The sequence below is a fragment of the Lolium perenne genome, chromosome 3 (assembly GCF_019359855.2).
Source record: "Lolium perenne isolate Kyuss_39 chromosome 3, Kyuss_2.0, whole genome shotgun sequence".
NCBI lineage: Eukaryota > Viridiplantae > Streptophyta > Magnoliopsida > Poales > Poaceae > Lolium > Lolium perenne.
In genome coordinates this window covers 223,307,709-223,320,692 of record NC_067246.2, presented here as the reverse complement: position 1 = coordinate 223,320,692, position 12,984 = coordinate 223,307,709, and the positions used below count along the sequence as shown (strand labels likewise).

The 12,984-nt window shown below is 48.4% G+C and overlaps 1 long non-coding RNA gene across 1 annotated transcript; it reads left to right on the top strand.

Annotated features, from left to right (window-relative positions):
* The first annotated feature begins 713 nt into the window (after positions 1 to 713).
* Positions 714 to 3,820, top strand: LOC127343491 (uncharacterized). Its single transcript, XR_007877298.2, has 2 exons — positions 714 to 1,084; positions 3,504 to 3,820. It is a non-coding gene; the product is annotated as an uncharacterized lncRNA (long non-coding RNA).
* The last annotated feature ends 9,164 nt before the right edge of the window (positions 3,821 to 12,984 follow it).

Genomic DNA, 12,984 nt, shown 5'->3' with positions numbered 1-12,984 from the left:
CTTTCTTTTAAAATAACTCTTTTGTAGTCATGTCAACCATACTTGTCAGAATTATGATTCTGGTATGCGATTCTACGACTTTCCGACCCAAATTGAGTGAAACGATTACACAATTCTACAAAGTAGAATCTTAGATTTTACGATTCTAAAAATTAAGATCTTACAATTTGCGATCCTACCTTAAAAGGTTTCAATCCAATTCAAAATTACGATCCTGAAAAGTGACAACATACCTACTCGTGTGTGATGTCTTGGTGGTGGTTTATGTACTGCTGCAAGTGGTTTATCACCGTGAGCGAAATTGTTTTGTTCTTCTTATTTTAGGTTTTCGTTTTGTGCTTCTTTAATATAATCTAGATATTTTGTTTATGCAGAGCCCTAACTGATATGTTCAGATATTAGTATATTGAACATATCAGTATATTATTTTTTTATCGAAAATGCTGCTGAGGGTCACAACCTATGACTTGTGGGACCTACCACCAGTAGCTGAAACTTGCGCTTACTTTGGTGGACCTAGCATTCGGGATGGCCCGCTTCCAGCGACAGATTAATTTTCCCAGTAAAGGACAGACCTCTATACGCATCGTATACACTTGCACAGTACTACTAGAGGAGGGAGAGACAGACATGCATGCAAGAGTCGACTGGGTACGCGCGTTGCTGTGGCAGGAGCAGTGAGTAGGAGGACTGTGCATGCGGACAGCGGGAAAAGCAGCGAAAATAGCTGACAGCCATTGCTCATTTGCTCCCTCCTTTCCTTTTGCCTCTCTGCCTTCTCTGCTCTCTCCCCTCTCCTCCCTACGCAAAACCACACGGAGTGGGCTCAGTCTTAACTCTGCTTCCTTTCTTTGGGAGACACACAGCCCCACCCTCTTGCCGGCTTGCTTTGCTCCCTTGTTCCTCCCAGCCTCTCTCCTCAAAGATCGACTACACCTATCTAGCACGCTCTCCTTCTCAACCGAGCGAGCGAGCGAGCGAGAGGACGCGCGAGGTCCCAGCAATGGACGCGGATGGGGCCGATCCAGCTCCCCCTAGGCCTCCATGGCCTCCTCGGCAGCACGAGGTGGACGCGGATGAGAAGGTGAGGCCATCTCTCTCTCTCTCTCAGCGCATTTCATCTGCTTCTTCTGCTGTTCTTGATTTCGTTTGCGAGTCGTGCGCTCACGCTGAAGTAGCAAGAACGAAGAAGCAGAGGAGGGCATGCGTAATGTACATTTCCGGAACCGATTGCGGACGCTAGTCGTTCTAGATTTTCGTCAGACGGATGTGGTCGCTCCTTGCTGTTTCAAGCTAGCCAGCCCCCCTTGAGTAAAGATAGGCATGCGGTAGTACACGTGTGCATTGAATCACATCTCCTGTAAGTACATGGCGGCGACGTACATAGAGGGCCAAATCTGTTTCTCCGCCGTGGTTCTTCCAGCTTCAAGAAACAATGCGCGGAACTGCTTCCTCTGCCAAACGTGCTTAGATCCAGCTCCTGAGGACTTACTTGATGCGGGCTAGCTGTTGTAAGGTCTCTAATTGATTCAGCTGCTATCTCGATTGATTAGCCGCTAATAGGACCGTTCTTCAGTTTGGTGGATGTGCATTTGGTTTTACTGCACTGCTAGTACTAGCTAGCAGTACCGCCTCACTGTTTCTTTTGCTGTAGTGCGGTAGGGTAGTGTAGCTCTCACGTTTCATGTTCCTTTCCGCCAAACAAGGGAAGCAAAACTTAGCATTAATTGATTATTTCTTGAATTGTTGGCTTCACATTTAGCTGACGAATCTCAGAGAGTTAGGTCGTGGTTCCAGCATGGGTTTAGTTTATTGCTTTCATCGGCATATATGCTCTCGCCTCATGCAGGTGGGTGTCTCTTTACCTAAAAAAATAGACGATTCTATACTTATCAGAGTTCAGTTATGCTCCCATCTTAGGCCGCACAAAGAAAATTGATTACTAAGAGTAGAGATTACTGCAGTTGATAAGATGATTTGGTCTTTTGTCTGGTGAATGTCCCATGCCCTGTATGATCTGCATTAATTTTTGGCAATAGTGATGGCACTGTTGGGCCTTGATTCTCTTGACAATTGACATTTTACCAATACAACATAGGTTAGGTTAATAAATTCATCGGTATATTTGCTTCCAGTTTTGTTTCACTAGTTTGGTTACTTTCATGACGGCGTTGCTAATAGACTTCCGCTTACTGTGAGTGTGAGGTGACTTGAGCAGTGTGATCAGTGTGTAGTGTGATCAATGTACAACAAGTATCCAATTAGAAACTCACATGTTCTCCATTGCCTCCTCAGCGTTGATCATTTGGTCTTTTCCTGATAGGTGAATCTGTGTTTTAATTTTCTCTAGACTCTAGTAAACTTGCAAGACTTCTTTTTAAAAAGAATTGAGATTAAGGCTACTTGTGTTGCAATTGTTATCACGTAGGCCTAAGACTGCAGAAATTTCTCTTAGCATCTCAATTCGAAGAAAACAATATTTGGTCCCAACTGCTTATGTCTTTTATATTGTTATAGCATTGACATGCAGAATAGTACAGACTTATAGATTTGTGTGGCCCCTTTAGGTTCTCATGTCAGCTAATTGTCTTTCACCTTTTTCATGTACTGCCTGCTTTACTTTAGGGCCTCCTCCCTGTTAGGACCAGAGCCATAAACCCTCAGAAAAACAATTAATGTTTGTTGTGTATTGTTGTCTTTTCCTAATAGTTCTGATTGTGTATAGAAGTACTGGATTAACTTTCTCGCTTCCTAGGAGATCAATACACAATGAAAGTCGGGGCATTCATATCTTTGTGCAGATCAACACAGTAACTTTGATGTTAAGTTTTGTTAGATGCCTTATTCACTTGTTTTTCTTTTGACATTTTAAGTTTATGATGCAAAAAGAGTTATTTACGTTTGTGAAGGTGATAAGACTCCGACATGGAACCATTTATGTTTCTTTTGCTTGCAACAATTTGCATTTTGCTTAACCTACACAGTGGAAAGGAAATCTGATCTAGAGAAAGCTTAAATAGAAGCTGTTAACCAGTGTGACAGTAGACAAAATTTCTCGTAGGGAGACATTGGTTGAGTACTCCTGATTTCCTTTTGAATTCTATATGTATTAAATTCTCCTTTTGAAAAGCAGTATATTTTGTTGTCATGTTCAAGTTGTATTGTACATTCTATAATTCTGCATAGCCCCCATGACATAGGTTATCCACGTGCATTATGCATGTTCGTTCCTCTCGGTGGTACAATTAACTCGAAAGAGTGCTATTCTGAATAGGGTCATGCTACTGATGCTGCTGTGCTAATTTCAGTCCTTCGTCAGTTTGCATTATGCATGTAAGCATGTTCGTTGCTCGGTTCGGTAGTATGTACTATTAACATTTTATGGAATGTGCTGTTCTGAATGCGGTCCTGCTGCTGTGCTAATTTCAGTCTTTCTTCAGTTTATTTAACCTTGCTTACAATTGTTGACAAGAGATTTTGATCTTCTCCTTCCTGATCTGCAGGCCCCAGGTCCACGTTGATCACTCGGAGGAGCATGGTGTCCGCTCGTAGTGACGCCTGCTCGGTCGAGGGAGGGAGGAAAGTCGGGAATGAAGCCGTATTGGTCCGGGAGTGTGCGTATACATAGTATTCTTTTTGTGGCGTAACGTCAGATAGTAGAGTACTAGATACTAGTATAAGTTGCAGTTTTCAGGTGGAGGTTTAATCCAGGAGTAATTCAGTACCACCCCAGCTAGCCTATTCTTTAATTTCGATGTACTGGCACTGCCGGCAACCGCAGAAGCGGGCCGCCCCTTATTACATTCGTATCCATTGTCCAGATGTGGTGTGCTGGTGTGGTCTCGCTGTGCAGATGTATTGGTTCGTCACCAGTCAGACATTGCTGCTCGCGCGTGTTGGAGCTTAGCGGCGTGCTGGTGCCCGTGCCGGTACGGCGAGCATGCGCTGGGCGCGGGACCGCCGGCGCTATGCACGGTGATGCGAGTCGCGTGCCGATGCAGCGATGCCCAGCATTTTGGGGATAGACCACGGAACAGGGAAAAAAAGGAAACAAACATTTTTTTCGAAATGAGGGTGAAACGGGTTTTGCATGGAAAAGATGTATATAGGGCCTGTTTGGTTCCCAGCCACACTTTGCCAAGCCTAATTTTGGCAAGTGTGGCAGCCACAAAAGTGTGGCTACGATTTTGGAAGCCACAAAGTGTGGCAACAGTTGGCAAAAATTCACTCTATGATAAGTGGGCCATATGGATAGTGATGTGTGGCAGCTCTAAAGTGTGGTAAGAACCAAACACATACCAAATTGCCAAACTTTGGCTTGGCAAAGTGTGGCTGGGAACCAAACAGGCCATAATAACTGTTTTTATCATTTTATTCAACAAAGGACCTACAAAAAGCATACATAAAAAACAAAAAAAATCTTTATACAACACCTACAAACTTGACAATAAGTGAAGATCATGTCAGTAGAGATTATGCTCAGTAAACAATGAAAAACCCTGAACCGGAAACATCGCATACCTCGAGACGCCCTCTAAGCGAAACGAGAGGGTTAATCCGGTTTAGCAGACTCTTAAAGAGCACCTCATGTACATGTTACAAAAGTTGTCACAGCCATCGAACCGCTGAGAAATTTTCATGGTTAGCTTCCGCATGAACTTCGTCTATCCTGCCGATGATGCCACCATGGTGCTAGACGGAGCCTCCTTCCTGTGCGCGCACCTTCGTACATGTCCTCCGCCGAGACTCTGTGGTGCCACGCCGCCAAGACCCACCGTCGTTGACGCGGTAGGAACCATGCCGCTCCACCTCAAAGCCCCTCTAGCCAGGATCTGCTCCAAAAAACGATGCCCACATGAGGGAGAATGGTGCCGCGCGTTGCCATCGCCGATCTTTGAGATCCAGATCTAAGATTTTCTCCAGAGCAGCCTGAGCGAGAAGACGATGGATACGACGACGGTGCCTTCAACAAGTTAACGGCGTATGCCACCATCGCCCGTCATGACCAGAGTCGTAGCTCGGTTTTCACCAACAACCATACCTTCCCAACTCGATACCAGATGAATCTATGCAGTGCCACGCCATAGAGGCGCATGCGACCGCCAGATCTCATGCGAGGCTCCAACAGCCCCTCACCGGCCCTCCACGTGTCGTCGAGCACCAAGGACAATCAACGATGGATCAACTTATGGAGTTTTTTCTAGAGCATATGTGTGGCAGAAGCATCGGGGTAGTATGGGTTGTGTTGCCGTGTGTATAGTTAGACAAACTTTAGTAGATGCAAAAAAAACTATTTGCAAAGGATTGAGGATAAATTTCATCGGTTCTTGCCCAAGATGCCGGAATCATGAAGTTGCAGATGAGATCTCTCCAAGGACGGTATGATGTGATCAAACAATGTTGCAGCCCACTGGAGTGGATGTTTGGAGCAAGTGAGGAATGCACCTCTTGGTGGATGCACAATTGATGACTATGGAGTTTCAAAAAGCTGTGTTATTGTTCTAAATTTTGCGCTATTGTCCTCACTACACTTGTTCTCACATTTGTCTTTCCTATTGTGTGAACATACGATCGCATAGAACACGCAATGTACAAGCAAATGGATGCAAGTAAAACAAACCATGTATTCTCCATCATTTTTAGAGGTTGCTTGAGAATAATGAGAACTGGAAGTTGAGGGACCAAAAAGCTCGTACACACAAAAAAAGGAGCTCCTATTACTTTGAATGTGATGATGCACTGAAAGGAGAAAAAACAAAGGGAGGCCGGATGGAAGGAGGAAAGAGAAGTTGGAGGTGAAAAAGAGGGCTGGGTAAAAAAGATTGATGGAGAAGATTAATGATATGATAAAGTCCAAGCAAAAATTGCTGCAAGAACACCTGAAAGTTAAAAAATAGTTACCCGAGAAGAGCAGCAAGATAAAATAACAAGGTGGTTTCAAACTATAGAAGATGAGATGCGGAAGGCAAAGTTTGAAGAACGAAAGATCCATCTCTAGAAAACCAAGGCAAGAGCCGATATCATTCCCGAGGAGAACCAAGTGATGATGTTGGATCCAACTCCAATGGATCATTTAACAAAATACTGATGGAGATGAGAAGGGTTGAGAACTTGGAAGAAAGAAGAGCTTTAAGAAATTCTGAGGTTTGCGGTGGCGAAGGTTGACGTGGGCACTACCCTTCGAGTAACCAACGTTGCCCTATCCTGTATTGACTAATTGGAGGCCCATAAAGACACCCGAAGGCTAGATGGGCCACCTGGACAGCGCACCGGAGGAAACCTTGGCGGGCAAGACAAGGAAGCAGCCAACAAGGAAAGATTAGATCTAAAAGTACTGTAAACCTACTCGTACTCGGCTAGGACCCTTGAGACCTGGCCTCCTATATAAAGGCCAGGAGAGGGGCTGCCGAGGGACACGAACAATCTTAGCGATCATAGCTAGAAAAGCTTAGAGCTAGGTAACCCTAGCGATAGCAATCTCGCCGAGATCTCAGCCGAACTATTCGGCACCCCATTGTAACCCATTGTCATCATAATCAACAAAAGACAGGCAGGACGTAAGGGTTTTACCTCATCGAGGGCCCCGAACCTGGGTAAATCGCTCTCCCCGCTTGTCTGTGAACCGATGTCTCGTATCAGCTTGCAGGATTCCATCAACCCTAAGCCCCTATCGGAGGGCATTGGCGAGGAGTACCCTCGACAATTGGCGCCGTCTGTGGGAAACCTGTCGGCACAAGATCGGACATCGGCTGAACCCGTCATGTCATCGGCAGCTTCATCAACACCGTCATCACCTCGTCTGGGAAGCCCGATTCGTTTTGGCTCCTACGAATTCACCCCGCATAGCGATTCATCTCGCTCGACTTTCTCCGGTCTACAAGGCAACATGGAGATGACTTTCGGGAGCGTCCACTACAACGTCAACTCAGAAGGAATTCTTCGGCTGCTGGAATCTCCCATCTCCAGGTCGACGAGTCCGAGCGCGTCGTCGTCACTCGACCTTTCGGCTGGCCTGACAAGCCCGTTGAGTCGTCTTCATCGGCGAAGCCGCCGGTTGATCTTTTCACAGGTGAAGCCCTGGCCTCCTCCGCAGCTGCATCAACAAAGGTATCATGATCAGCGTCGTCATTACGCATTGATCCATTCACGACACCAGCGTCATCGGCTGAGGAGGGAAGGTCGGTGTGGGCAACTTCAAAATCTATCGGACCATTGTATTCATCCTCTAGGCCTGTATGCTCGACAGTGTGAAAATCTATGGGGATTGAGGAGCCTCTCCCTTCAGAAGTATCATCTGGAGAATCATGCATATTTCCAGAAACTATGGGGATCTGTCGAAGAAAATAACAAGTAAGAACAACGGTAATTGTGTCGGCTAAGAAAAAACGGCATAGTAAGGACATGAAGAAAGAAAAATACCTTTGATAGTGGATGATCAGCATCAAGGGGAGTATAAGAAGAGATCAGCGGAATCGAATCTTCCTGGTTAAAGGAAGTAAGGCGCCGGACTTCATCAAGCAACTCCTTTTCCGACAGGTCGGCAGCATTAATCCTGGTTTCATCCTTTGGACCTGAGTACAACCACATTGGGTGAACTCTGGCCATGACTGGTTGGATTCGGCGCTTCAAGAATACCGCTGCCACCTCTGTGCCGATCATAGTTTGGCCGTCGGCCTCTTTGATTCGAAGAAATTTGGCAAATAATTCTTCGGCTGATACTCTTTCGTCGGGTGAGAGAATGTTCTTCCAAGAGTTCCTGGGTTTGGCTTCGGAAACATCTGCATAGCTAGGAAGCCGAGATTCGGGTGACAGGGAGTCCTTGACGTAAAACCATTTCAGCCTCCATCCTTGCACGGACTCTCTCATTGGGAAATTAAAGTAATTGACCTCTGAACGAGCAACAAAACCTACTCCTCCGGTGACAAAGTGCCCATTACTACTGCTGTATCTCTTCACATAGAAGATCTTTTTCCACAGCCCGAAATGAGGTTCGATACCCAGAAACGCCTCGCAAAGGGTGATGAACACAGCAACATGAAGGATTGAGTTGGGAGTAAGTTGCCATAGTTGGATTTCGTACGTTCGCAAGAGATGGAGGAGGAATCCATGAGTGGGGAGTGAAAGGCCTCAGTGAAGGAAAGATAAGAACATCACAGTAAAGCCAGCAGGAGGATCAGGCCGAGAAATCACACCTGGAAGGATCACATCTCCCGCATCGGAAGATATCAACCCTAGGCTTCGGGATCTCTTCTCATCACGCTTGGTGACGGTTGATGCTACCCAGTCTCCGGGCTTGACCATGGAGCTCGACGGCGCTAGCGGCGCCAGAGCTGGGGGAGGAGCGCTCGGAGCGCTCCCCTTCGGAAGAGAAGAGGAGGGCTTGGCGGCGGCACCTCCGCTGGTGGAGCTGGCGGCGGCGGCAGGATTCTTCTTCTTCACCATTGTGAGATCTGAGGAAGATTGGAAAAGTTGCGGTGGCGGCGCGACAACGGCGAAGGAAGGAAGAAGGGGAAGAATGAGGGGATGCTGCAGGAACCGTGGAGGAGATTAGGAATTTTTCGCCCTTGGGAGATTTTTTGAGGAGAAGTTAAGAGCTAAGTAAGCACGTGGCGCTTGAAGGAGGGGAGGAACCAGCGGCCCACTATGTCCACGTTGTGCGAAAATCGAGGAGGCGCCTCGGTCACCACGCATGCAATGATCAAACCCTAAAAACTGCCCGCGCAGAGTTAGGGTGGGCCCGTCAGGTCAAGTCCTGTCAATCAACCCACAGCAGTTACACGTCAACAGTGACGTCACAAAAAAACCTTGAGGCATTCGAAGGAGAAATGAAAGGTTATCGGATGAAGGACTTGAGTCTACGCCCGGCTGCAGACATCCGTACCTAGACTCGGGGGACTACTCCCATCGGGAGCACTGACGCGCACCCGATAAAATGAAGACTCGACAGAATGAGCAGTCGAAGGAAGAAGGTTTGAGTCTGCACTCGGTTACAAGCGCTTGCACCCAGACATTCGGGGGCTGCACTCCCATCGGGAGCGCATGATGCACACCCGATAGAAGTTTTTTGCACTCCAGGATCATGCCCGGGGACTTGATTCTGTGTAGGGTAACGTTGTTTTGCCATCGGCAGTTAACCAACAACAGTTGGGCACGTTACTCATTATCCTTTGCATAAAGAAAATATATCGATAGACCTATGAAGACCTGCGAAAAACTTCGGTAGAGGAGAATATTCGAGTGGTACAACTTGAGTCTATGCACGGATTGCAAGCATCCGTACCTAGACTCATGGGCTACTCCCATCGGGAGCGCTGACGCGCACCCGATAAAATGAAGGAAAAGAACATCAGGAGAAGTCATGCATTAGTCTCTACCCGAACTATCTTCGGCTAGACACTCGGGGGCTACTGACGTGGGCACTACCCTTCGAGTAACCAACGCTGCCCTATCCTGTATTGACTAATTGGAGGCCCATAAAGACACCCGAAGGCTAGATGGGCCACCTGGACAGCGCACCGGAGGAAACCTTGGCGGGCAAGACAAGGAAGCAGCCAACAAGGAAAGATTAGATCTAAAAGTACTGTAAACCTAGTCGTACTCGGTAGGACCCTTGAGACCTGGCCTCCTATATAAAGTCCAGGAGAGGGGCTGCCGAGGGACACAAACAATCTTAGCGATCATAGCCAGAAAAAGCTTAGAGCTAGGTAACCCTAGCGATAGCAATCTCGCCGAGATCTCAGCCGAACTATTCGGCACCCCATTGTAACCCATTGTCATCATAATCAAGAACAGACAGGCAGGACGTAAGGGTTTTACCTCATCGAGGGCCCCGAACCTAGGTAAATCGCTCTCCCCGCTTGTCTGTGAACCGATGTCTCGTATCAGCTTGCAGGATTCCATCAACCCTAAGCCCCTATCGGAGGGCATTGGCGCCGTCTGTGGGAAACCTGTCGGCACAAGATCGGACATCGGCTGAACCCGTCATGTCATCGGCAGCTTCATCAACACCGTCATCACCTCGTCTGGGAAGCCCGATTCGTTTCGGCTCCTACGAATTCACCCCGCATAGCGATTCATCTCGCTCGACTTTCTCCGGTCTACAAGGCAACATGGAGATGACTTTCGGGAGCGTCCACTACAACGTCAACTCAGAAGGAATTCTTCGGCTGCTGGAATCTCCCATCTCCAGGTCGACGAGTCCGAGCGCGTCGTCGTCACTCGACCTTTCGGCTGGCCTGACAAGCCCGTCGAGTCCGTCTCCGCCTTCGACTCCCCGTTCAGCATCCTCTATGTCGGTCGGATCTGATGATCCCGCGTCCTCGGAGCTAACCTCGTATTACTGCATGAACTGCGACACCAGGCACGGAACGAGCTCAAGCGACACGCCGTTCATCTGCAATGCCTACTATTCATCGGGAGAGGACAGCATCGGTAGCATCACCCAAGGAGACACCCGAAGAGTGGCGCCCCTCCAAGTTTATGTCGCTAACAGGGGAGACGAAGATCGCACCCCCCGTTCCAGCAGGCGAGCTAGTTTTGAAAACAGCGCCAGCGCCAGCAACAACAACAGCGACCACACCATCGCAGAGGAGGAGTGGGCAGCAGCCAAAGCAGCCGTGCTTAACAACACACCGCTTCCGGCAGGAACCACGGTTGGCACTCTCAATGCTTACCGCTCCATATTGGAGAAAAATCGGGAGCGCCTATCTAAGGAGAAAGCCACCCTCGAGAAACGCCTATCTGTGGCAGACCGATCCAGCGAGGGACGGAGGGGCTCGCAGGGAAGCGCCTCTCGAAGTACCCATGGAGGAGGCAAACATCGATCAAGAATGTCCAGGCTTTCGGAAGATGATGCAAGGGAGATAACGTCAAACCTGACTAAATCCTTTATGACTACGGACACCGCGGGCATGCCACGACCAAAAACTGTCGCGGGAGCAACAGCCAACCTTGCAGCATACCTCATTAATCAGCGTCCTGAAGGATCCATGGCCCAGGCTCACCGTGGCGCCTTAGAAAGTCTCGTGATATTAGGAGACAATCTAGTTCCGCGGAAGGAGAAGACCACTTTGCAGGCCAGCGGCTCAAAGCATCGCGCAAGAGACGCTCAACATGAAATTACTCATAGTAGGATCGACAAAGCAAGGCGACGACGCGCCCTCAGAGAGGAATTCGACAGCTATTCTTCGGATGAGACCCAGGAGAACGACGGCGAACTTAGGGGGGGCGATTGTTTAAGCTACAAAATCCGGGAGGCGATGCCACCTAAGAAGTTCAAACACACCCCTACCGACGCCGCCAAGTACGATGGGCAGCAGGAGCCGAGATCCTGGATAGAGGATTATCTGCAGACGGTGATTCTGCAAAAAGGAAACCAGATAGCAGCAATGCAGTGCCTGCAGCTTTACCTAAAGGACTCAGCACGAGCCTGGCTAAGAGGTCTGCCGAAGGGTTCCATCAAGTCTTGGGACGACCTAGTAGAAGCCTTCGTCGCCAACTTCCAAGCAACCTACAAAAGGCCCGTCGGGATTGAAGAGTTACGGCATTGCTAGCAAAAATAGAAGGAGTCGATGCGCGCATACATCGGGAGATTCACCAAGCTCCTGAACGCTGCGGAAGACGTATCTGTCGACAGAGCAATCGACGCCTTCAGTGATGGCATCCGACGTGAAAGTTACATAGAAGAACTTGGACGAAAGAAGCCGAAAACCATAACCAAGTTAATGGAAATCGCCAACAGCTGGGCCGATGGCGAAGACAACGTTCGTAAGCCACGACAACGCAGCGACGATGAAGAAGATGACCAGCCAAAGCATGATTCGGGAGGTCGAAGGGATCGCAACAAGAGGAGGAAGAACCGCAGCTACGATGACAACAACTTGGTGGCTGCAGGCTACTCTGATCGGCAGGATGATCGGTACAATGACAGGCGAGATGATCGACAGGACGGTAATCGGAACAACTCTGGGAACCGTGGCAACTTTAAACCACGACAACAGAGAACTCCAGAACTACCTTATGCTGAGCAGATCAACGCCCCCTGCTATCTGCATTCGTATACCGATTCCAAGGATGGCAAAATAAAGTCTAGCCACCTGCTCAGGGACTGTCGGCAGTTCATCGATATGCATAAACTCATCCAGCAGGCAGGCCAGCAGCAGCTACCACCGCCACCACCACCACCCCCACCGCAACACCAGGTCCAGCAAGCTCAACATCATCAACCCAACGAGGCATTTCCACCACCATATGGGCAGATGAGTATGATTCACAGGACATGCGTCTCAAGGAGAGAAATGAAGAAGCTCACCCGAGAAATCAACATGGCAGAAAGCATCATGGCAAACATCCCTGAGTATGTCGAGTGGTCGTCTCAGAACATCACGTTCAGCCGAGCGGATCACCCGATGACTATACCAAAACCAGGACACGCTGCCCTAGTGGTTGAAGCGCATATAGGAGGGTTCAAGATGAGCAAAGTCTTCATGGACGGAGGAAGTGGACTCAACTTGATATTCCTTGACACAATTCAAAGTATGGGGATCACCATGAGAATGTTAGAAGAATCAGATACCCGCTTCCATGGGATCCTCCCTACTTCACCGGCGTACTCTCTTGGCAAAGCGTACCTGAACGTTGTCTTCGGCAAACCCGACAATTTCAGGAAGGAGAAGATCGAGTTTGAAGTCGTGAACTGGGAATCACAGTATCACGCCATACTCGGGAGACCAGCTTATGCCAAGTTCATGGCTGTGCCGCACTATGCATACCTCAAGCTGAAGATGCCTGGGAACAACGGGACGAACATCACAGTCTATGGAAGTTTCTCACGCTCGGACAATTGTGATCGTGATTTCCAAAGGATTGCTGCAAAGTTTGGGCCACAACGGGAAACTGTCGACCCTCCGCCCAAACTGACGATACGAGAAATCAAGGAGGAAAAAATCGACAGAGAAATCAAGAAGAAGCCAGCCAACCTTGCCC